At 37.6% G+C, this 8,133-nt stretch overlaps 1 protein-coding gene across 3 annotated transcripts in view; it reads left to right on the top strand.

Moving 5' to 3' along the window:
* The window catches only part of kcnab2a (potassium voltage-gated channel subfamily A regulatory beta subunit 2a), a 140,392-nt gene that overhangs the window by 17,547 nt on the left and 114,712 nt on the right, over positions 1 to 8,133 (top strand). The window contains exon 1 of one of the 3 annotated variants that reach the window (XM_016518386.1): positions 6,031 to 6,338. The exons of the other annotated variants lie outside the window; for them this stretch is intronic. The gene's annotated coding sequence lies outside the window, so the exon portion shown is untranslated. Of the gene's footprint in view, positions 1 to 6,030; positions 6,339 to 8,133 lie in introns of those variants that run through there. 3 annotated transcript variants of the gene reach the window in all.

Raw genomic sequence — 8,133 nt, forward strand, 5'->3', positions numbered from 1 at the left:
GTCATTTTCAAAACCGATTCGCCGATAAAATAACTTAATTTTGAAACGCGCTATTTGGCTCTGATGCAGCCTGTCAGAACTCACCACTGTGTGGCCTAAAGCAATCTCCACCCATCGCCCATCTGATTTGTTGGGAGTCACGAGTTTGACCAATCAATGCGGAATTCACTCTCACTCCGAAAGCGCTTGCTAACTGGAGCTGCTTCAGGGATCACGCATCAGTTGTCTCTCAAAGGTAAGGCAGCAGCAGACGTTGCTTAAGTTGCAATAAATCACAATCCACTAATGTTACACTTAAGTTGCAAAACGCCTCAATATTATTTATGATTTTCGCGATGCAGAAAATTTGGACGGAATCGCGGAATCTGCTTTATCAGATATTACATGCAAGATGAAATGAAAATGACATCCAAAGTCTTCTGAAAACAGTCAGGTTCCTTCAGAAATATAAAAACACCAGGTTTCAATTTTGGAAAATCTATTTGTGGCGGTCAGTTTTGATATTGTGGCGGGCGCCCCAAAAAAATCAATGTATGGGAAAAACTTACATAGGCTTATTTGGCTCTGATGCAGCTTGTCAGAACTCACCACTCTGTGGCCTAAAGCAATCTCTGCCCACCGCTCATCTGATTTGTTGGGAGTCATGAGTCCGACCAATCAATGCGGAATTCACGCTCACTCCGAAAGCGCTTGCTAACTGGAGCTGCTTCAGGGATCACGCATCAGTTGTCTCTCAAAGGTAAGGCAGCAGCAGACGTTGCTTAAGTTGCAATAAATCACAATCCACTAATGTTACACTTAAGTTGCAAAACGCCTCAATATTATTTATGATTTTCGCGATGCAGAAAATTTGGACGGAATCGCGGAATCCAGTCATATAAATGGAATTTACTATATGACGCGGAATGTCACAGAATTTGTCAAAGTTTGGATGAATTAATCAAAAGTAGGTCAGTACACTTAAATAGAGTTGCGATATGGACTAGTATCTGTAAATATTAATCCGCAAAAATACTATTTAAATATGAATCCTGCATGATCTGCAATAATGTCTCTATGTAAGTGGCACAGACGCGCTGTTTTGTTTTCTACCCATACAAAGTGTGCGACGCTCGCGGTGATTTCAGCGTTCTGTCGTATCACGATATGGACTGCACTAAATTTCACCTCAGCAGAATTTAGTAAAACCGCTATTTATTAAACACTGCATACTATAGTGCCATTTCTAACTATTGGCAGAGTAGGCAGTTGACCTCTGCATTATGAAGGGCCTCCATAACTGTACCACAGTACAATATAGGTAATGGCATATGTTTCATGTTTACATTGGGCACTCCCCACCAGGTACAATATTCTGATTGTTTGCATCTTGTTTTTAAGCCCATAAATAATAATGCACTCGTTCTAATAAATTTATATTGTAATGTACTCATTCTAATATATAAAAAAAAATTTCAATAGGCTATTGAACTAAGTGTGCCTGTAAAAGGCTATTAGTATTATAGTTTCATGAAAATAGTTGCAGTCTTCTTAGCAACTTCTACAATATAGCTATGAAGACAATTTAATTATTTCCACTTATATATAAATTTTTTTAAGTTAATCCATTGATGTGCATTAGATGATGAATTGAATAGTCACCTCTACTATTGTAGATTATGCTTTAGCCATCAGAAAAGAATTAATGAGGAATTATGAGAGGTTATGCTATTACACATACATTTCTAACATGTAAATTATTGAAGCCAAAAAAAACATATCGGTCGACCCCTAGTTCTGACAAAATGTTTATTGCTTAAGTTTTTTTTTTAAATATATTCATTTGAACAAAAAAACTAAACAAAACAAAAATTCAATGAAGGAGTCAGTGTCCCAATTCATAAAGACCGGTTTCACAATTAAAATCTCCTGTATGAATGATTCAATGACAAATACTTTTTTAAACGGGCAGTTGTCGCCACCTCCTGGCGGAAGAGGATAAGTGTTACAATACATACACGTGTTATAATACTTTCATTTTGATCGCTACTGTAGAGAATAAGTGTTTATACCCAAACTATAAACTTTTATCCCAGTACTTATGTTATTTACATGTCTGTAACACAGAAATAATGATGTGTGATTGAAAAGACTGTTTGTGTTGCTCTTTCTGAATCAGCAGCAGCATGAGTGATTCATTAACATGGGCAGCGACAAAACATGCTTCTCACGCTCCAGTGACACTCGCGATGTGAAACAGTCGTAATAGACATAGCTGAATCGTTGTCATTCAGGAATAAGATTGCGTGGGTGTTTGAATCGAGATTGCGATCTTTACACAATTAATCATGCAGCTCTAATGTAAACACTGCAAATTGTTTTGCGAGGATATCGTCACGTTCTCGCGAAACCAGTCAGATCTCGTGAGATCTCGTGCCACGAGATCTCGTCACATCCATATTATTTTGTTAATTTGGTGTAAGTGACCTTGAGAGTCTCTCAACAGACTTTGGGATGCTCTTAATGTCCTTGGAGCTTTCTGGAGTGACGGTCCTTCAATATTTTCTAAAATGTTATGGATAGTTGATTGCTGTAATTTGTCATATTTTGTCTGTGACATTTTCAATTGCAGGGGTTAATTAGAAACCTGTCAGATAGTGCAGCGCTCATCATTATATGTTCTTGTGTATTTTGTCCTTGTGGTTATGCAATTAACTGTGCAAATGTAATTCCTAATTTTCCATTGCAGTGTGGAGGGACTAGGGATGTAACGGTATGAAAATTTCATATCACGATTATAGTGACCAAAGTTATCACGATTATCAATATTATCACGGTTTTGTTCAAATTAGATGAAAACGTTCAAAAAGAACTGATACACACACTGAAAACATTCAAGGGGGGCGGGGGGTGCCCCTAATATAATGGCAGGGGAAACACTGTGTGTATATATATATATATATATATATATGCGCATGAATTTGTGAAAATTTAATAGACTATTCTGGTCTTCAAGAAAGCATTTATTCTTACACTGTTCTGTATCCTATTTAGCACTCAAAGTAAATGCATCACTTAGGACAGTACTTAGGCTAAATGTTGAGGCATATCCTTATGGTCTCCATGCTGCAAGGATGGGAATAGAGAGGTGGCAAACAGATCTGCTGTAGTAGGCTGGACGTGAGCCAAGGACCAGCGACACCGTAGTAATGTAATGCTAGAGTTGCTGCAGTCCCCAAAGCTACGGCCAAACATCTCATACTAATGCATGTGCTAATACAATCTGTGTGGAAAATGAGATGATCTATAGTGCAGAAGCTGAATTGATGGAAAGGTAGTACCCAGGGCTCAACGCAGGTCAGGCCAGTGGTTCAAATTATTACTTGCCCTGCCAACATTTTCACTGAAAAAAAATTAAATGGTTGCCTTTATTATTGTTTTTGTTTTGTTATCTTGTATTCTAATAAATAAGCTTATATGACACCAATATTTTAGATACAAATTAAATTTTACAATTCTCGATTTCAATTTCAATACAACCGCAAAAACTACTAGCCTGACAAATATAAAGTTAATCATTAATAAAGACAAGTGAACAGTCATTAAATAAGAACAAATGAACAAATTACAAGCAATAGCACAACTGAATATATAGAACAAAGATACAAATGAAATGAATTAGGATTTTATGTTTGTAGGTGTTCAGGTACCGAAATTGAATAATCACATATAAAATACCATTTCCATACTCTTTACTGTGTTGCACCTTGATTTTTCATAGCCATTTGAAATTAGTGGTAACCACTGCATTTTAATCATGAATAAAAAAATAAATAAAAAAAAGATTAACATCTGACTTTAGCTTTGTGAAATTATGCTACATAAAACACCTACAGGTATGAAACGGAAACAGCAGACGGGCTGATTGAGATGCAGATTCACTCTCTGACAGCAGGTGGCCCTCATGGTACAGCAGCGTTTACTTGGTTATTGCTGTAAACAAAGCAGAACTGTCATATTAGCACTACTTTAAATGCATTATACCGAGCCAAGATGAATAGAAAACGCCATGTCAACTTTTCTGAAAACAGTCAGTTCCCCTCAGCACATCCATAAAAATTCAATATGTAGGATTTTCTTCCTATATTTTGCACATTGTGAAAAGAGCTGCTCTGTCTGTAAAGTAACGTTATTTTCTCCTCTTTGCGTTCGTCTTCAGCTTCGCTGGCCTCTGTTAATGGCCGTTTACAGACTAAATATAATAATAATGTAATATTTCCACACAAATGACATTTTGAAAAAAATTATTGCGATGCAGTTAGGGTGCAAGCACGGAGATTGTCTGGAATAAAAAAAAAAATGCCCAGTCGATCGGTGCATCTCTACTCCACTGTATAAATTAAATAGCTATAGATTAATCATTGTTAAAGGAGTCATATGATGCAATTTAAATTTTTCCTTTCTCTTTGGAGTGTTACAAGCTCTTGGTGCATAATTACTCGCCAAGAATGGAGTTCTTTAGCGCCTTGCTGGAATGCTTTTAAATTGCTTGTTTTTTTTTTTTATTAGCAAGGCTTGAAAAACAGATGCAAATTATAAACTTTTTGTGACGATGCGGCAGTGGTCCGATCGGGCAATTGTCCCGAGCGTCTTTCACGCTGGCCCCGGGCCATCGGGCAGTCCTTATTGTCGAGCCCCCCCTTTCTTCATCTGCATCCCACTAGCATCCTCTTCTTTGGGAAGATTTCTAATGATGAAAAAATGAAATAAACTGATGAATAATTTAAATGTTTCTGTAATTTTGACAGTGTCTGTAACAGTGTCAAACAAGTGTCAAAATATAAACTAGTTTTAATTAAATTCTGGCAGTTGAGATGCACACATATAAAGCAAGGTTATTATAGTTAACTAAAACTAAAAAAACAAAACCATTAAAAAAGAATTGTTACTTGAAATAAAATGAATGTAACCTGAAATAAAATATAAAAAACTTTTCTATTTCAGCTAGTTGCCAAGACAGCATTAATCATTTTAATTTAATTTAAAATGACATTACTCGTTTTAATTTAGTCATAAATAACTAAAACTGAAATAAAAATTAATAAAAACCATATTGACATATAAAAAAATTACTAAAAATTACAAAAACAAAACTACTAAAACCTTAACTAAAATTAAAATGATAATAAAAACTGATTCACAATTTTAATAAAAACTATAATAGTATCTCAATGAAACTAAAATAACACTCCAAAATTTATTGTAACAAATTTATTTTATATTTCAGTATATTTATATAATTTTTTTATATTTTCTTTTCTTGGCATGACTTTTTGTTTTGAGTATAATGCTGTGGCAGTATTGTATGTAAACACAATCAAGCCTGTAATACTTTAAATAGAATATAAAGTATGTGTAAATTAAACTACTCAACAGGCAAAGTTTTAGGCAGTAGCAATATTAAAATAGTACATTTTGATTACATTTTATTATAGTTCATTCAACTAGTTTGCTCATATAACTAAAGCTGCATGGGTGGGGGAAAGTTTAATCTCTAATCAATATTAACCAATAATATAATAGGCTAATAAGACAATCAAATCCTGATGACATAAAAACATTTACTGTACATGATTTCCCACAGAAAAGCATGTACTGTATATCCGATTATGGAAGCTGAATGCATTGTAAATGCTTTTTGATGTTGTCTTGTAAGAAAAGCCCAGTGTATTTCACCACACACCTGCAATGTGTCCTTTGACTCAGCAGATATATCACCATAATGCTGAAGAAATTCATGTAGAACCATTTCCAAAACTCTTTATCTGTGAAGTCACATCTTTGCAGTGGGTTTATTTGAAAACATTTTAAACACGCTAGCTTAACTTTGTTGGCGTGTCTCCTTTCTTGTGTCTTCCCCTCTCTCTCTGTTCCTCCTTGCACCCGTTGTTCCTCCATATGGTTAGATGTTGCGCTGACTGTGCAGAGCGCTGTGTTAGTGTGATGTAAGGGGGAGGGACCCTGTATTTAACGCATCTACTGTGTTCCTTAGTCTCTATTCACTGGCATTGTCTCGGGAGACTCGCTCGCACATAAGCGCCGCTTCTGTCTCTCTCTCTCCTTCCCATCCGCCCCCTCTCACGCGCACACTCATGCACTCAGCCATACAGGCACACACTTGACAGGGTAGTGTGGAGGATAAACCCACTCACCATTCCCGTCTCATCTCCCCCTCCCTCCCTCTCTCTCTCTCTCTCTCGCCGTTGTTTCTGACGCTCGGCGGAGGCAATCTGGCTGCACCCACCCAACTCTTCTTCAGCCTCGCTGAGCAGGAAACACTGCAGCAGGCATCGGCAGAGGTGGGTAGTCAAGCAACAAGACGAGCTCTCTTTGCTTTCCTCTCCATCTCATCCTGCACCCCACCTAAGCGTGAGTGTATATGTGTGCATGTTCCATGCAGCGAAAGGGAATCCTGTCTTTCCGTCTCCTTGTCTTTCCCGTCTCAGCATCTGCTTGCTGCATTGAGAGGCATATCTGCATACCGTATTGCACAGGGAGTTAAAATCTGTGTTTCCCAATGATTAATGCATGCTGTGTCTGCTTAAATTAGCATTAGGCATCATAAAAACATTTAACAATTGAAAGGAGTGAATGTCTGTGAAATGCATTGAAGAACAAGCATTTGATGGCTGAATATGAGCATCATGCTCTCACCTGCTGCAGTGCCCATCTGTTGCCCACAAATGCTGGCTTTACGCTACGCAGTTCGACATTGATGATACGTGTTCTATTACAGCTTTAGTTATAGTAGATGCTGTGAAGATGAGGCTTTGTTATGGTTTGCTGTCATGTTATTATAAGTACTGTCTGCTGGAGAGGAAGCAGCTTTTCCTGCTAGGTTGTGTCTGGATGGTGTCGCTCTGCCTCTGGGCACTGGGCCGAGGTTGGTGAATGCGAGGAAGGTGCAAGTCGCAGAGATTTGGTGCAGTAAGTTTTTAATGGCAGCTACGGCAGAGAAACGGTGGTAGGAGATCTTGCTTTGAAGGCTGGAGCTTTTTCTTTTGTAAATGATGTCTATCACTTTTGTATTGTGTGATCCCTACAATTTTATAAGACCTATGTAGGGAAAAGGATAGCGCTGTTGTTGTTTTTTTTTTTTTTTTACTTTGTGGCATTAAACTTCATCAGTGATTGAAAAATTAAAAGTTTGTTGTCATTTGGAAGTGTGTAGGCCGCCTTGCTTTATTATGCTGTTACATTATGATTATATATTCAGTGGCATAAAAACTTCATCAGTGATTGAAATGTAGGATGCACAGATATCATCATTTTATTTGTAATATACAAAGTAAACTGCAGTCAAATAATAAATCATTCAGTTTGCAAGAAATTCCTCTATACAGCATTGTAGTTTGGTGAATATCAGGTAAATACTATTCTTGTGGTTTTGGTTTGGGTAATCAATATGGCATAAAATAAAACGGAACGTAAATAATAAAATTATAAGTTAAAGATTGTAGGGGTGCTCCGATTGATCGACTACCGATCACTATTGGCTAGGAAAAGTTGTTATCATGACAGGACTACTATCGGCCGATAATCGCGTTGGGATGTTTGATCGGCGATCTCTAAATAGGCAGATCTCAAAAAAATGATCTCAAGCTGATGACGCGCCTGCCGTCAGAGCTTTGGCATGACATGCAGCGGCACCCGGTGCAGGTGAAATAATTATAATGCTGAAGGTGAGGTACAATTCATATTTCTTCAATAAATAACTTATAAAGTAATTTGAAAACTTTCGGTGAGACATAATTAGGGTTGGGTACTGAAACCCGTACCTATGTAACCGGTATGTACAAGAACCGAATCAGAACGCAGATTTCGGTGCCACTTAAATACCTGAGCGATCGATTTAAATATTTGTCCTGAGTCTCCGAAATGGACGTAAGAAGCATGGACGTCGCTAGGCCATTTTTAGCCATTTTTTAGGCTATAGCGATTAGCTCCATAAACTGTACACGAATTCGTGATCGCCTCAGGGTCAGTCCAATTTAAATTTCATATGAAAAAGGCGGCAGATTTCGTCTCCTCCCCGTCTTTCAGCGCACTCTTCAATCCGCAGACCGCGGCGGCGCAGCGCGAGCGGACTCAAAC

Source organism: Sinocyclocheilus rhinocerous, unplaced genomic scaffold (assembly GCF_001515625.1).
Source record: "Sinocyclocheilus rhinocerous isolate Xijiao unplaced genomic scaffold, SAMN03320098_v1.1 scaffold147, whole genome shotgun sequence".
In the NCBI taxonomy this organism is placed as follows: domain Eukaryota; kingdom Metazoa; phylum Chordata; class Actinopteri; order Cypriniformes; family Cyprinidae; genus Sinocyclocheilus; species Sinocyclocheilus rhinocerous.